Genomic DNA, 1771 nt, shown 5'->3' with positions numbered 1-1771 from the left:
GCTCTACACAATAATAAGACACAGACTTGTCATTTTATGTCATAAAAGTGAACCATTTAACCATTAACCTCCTAAGACCCAGCTGTGGTTTTCTGTCCACATTTGTGGACAAGAGTTTCATAACTTTATACAAAAAAAAAAAAAAGTGAAAGGGTTGTGAAAGTCCTTTTCTTTCAAGGACACATTCAGTGGGTCAGACCAGTCAAATAACAGCATGATAGCTTATGATAACTCCAAATGATTATCTTTGTTTTAGTACAGAAAAATAACATTAAATTATTAAAATATAGACATTAACAAACTATTCTTTAACATTAAAATATTATTAAATCTAATATTCTGCCTGTTACTAAATGATATGTGCCTTTATAGATCTAATCCGTAATGCATATGTATAAATGATAAATTGAGGTAGAATATTGTTAAAATTTGACTTATTTTTCATAAGAAATGCCAGGTTTTTTCGAAGTTATTTGCTTTTTTGTTTGAATAGTGTGTAAATCTAAATATTTGTATAACCTACAAATAATGATAACTCCAATTTAAATCGTTGAAGTGCAGAAATATAACATTAAATTATGAAAATTATGAATTTATAGGCTATGAAAATATTTTCAAAGGCTGTAAATAATAACTCCAAATTAATCTGTTTTAGTGCCAAAAAAAACAACAACATTAAATTATGAAAATACAGACATTAACAAACTCTTCTTTAACAATAAATAATAATATTTAACAAAATATTCTGCCTGTTACTAAATGAATATGTGCCTTTGTACATCTGATCCATAACACACATGTGTAAATGATAAATTGAGGCATAATATTGTTAACATTTGACTTATTTTTCATAACAAATGCCACTTTTTTCAGGTTGTAAATTGTGTGTAAATTGTGTAAATGTAAATTTTCATAGCCGATAAATAATGATAACTCCAAATTATTCTTTGTTTTAGTGCTGAAAAATAACATTAAATTAAGAAAATTATGAATTTATAGGCTAACAAAATGTTTTCAAAGGTTGTAAATAATGATAACTCCAAATTATTCTTTGTTTTATGCAGAAAACGAACATTAACCTCCTAGGACCCACTGTCCACATTTGTGGACAAGAGTTTCACAACTTTATACAAAAAAAAGAAAAGAAAAGAAAACTGTCCACCACAAAGAACATTCCATACAGATGTTAAAACTGCATGTGATCAAACTGTTGCATCATGATGTTTCCAATATAGGCACTTATTTAATTAAAAAAAAAAAAAAAAGCTTGTACTTTGCTGACATTTCCTGGGTCTTAGGAGGTTAAAGACCTAGAACTATCCCCTGCATTTTGCATTTTTCAGGGAAAATCTGGTATTTTCCTATTTTTAATGCACTGATGTGTAGATGTCATTAAAACCTCAGTAGTTATCGTAATAGTGATAGTTTGGATTCAGAGACACCAATCAGAGACCCCAAAAAACCCCAAATGATCAGTGAATGGTGCATTTTCGTTTATAACCTTTGCTTACTACCTTTACTTATAATGTTATCAGTAAAATCAAATCACAATACTGTCAATAATAAACACATGCCCTTTTCACCCCATCACACAGCTCTTTTTTACAGCCACATATCAAACTGATCGTGCATGAAGTTAATCATTGTGTTGCTGCTTTTATGGACTATACATGTGTCATTTTGGAAAAAGACTAAGATTTTTTAGTTTTATTTTGACAAAGATTTGAGATGTTTAAGTGCTGCGTCTTATTTGTGTGTAGGGTTTTAACAT

Source organism: Sphaeramia orbicularis, chromosome 11, assembly GCF_902148855.1.
Source record: "Sphaeramia orbicularis chromosome 11, fSphaOr1.1, whole genome shotgun sequence".
Taxonomy (NCBI): Eukaryota; Metazoa; Chordata; class Actinopteri; order Kurtiformes; family Apogonidae; genus Sphaeramia; species Sphaeramia orbicularis.
The sequence above is the reverse complement of the archived record's forward strand: the minus strand, read 5'-3'. Positions refer to the sequence as shown.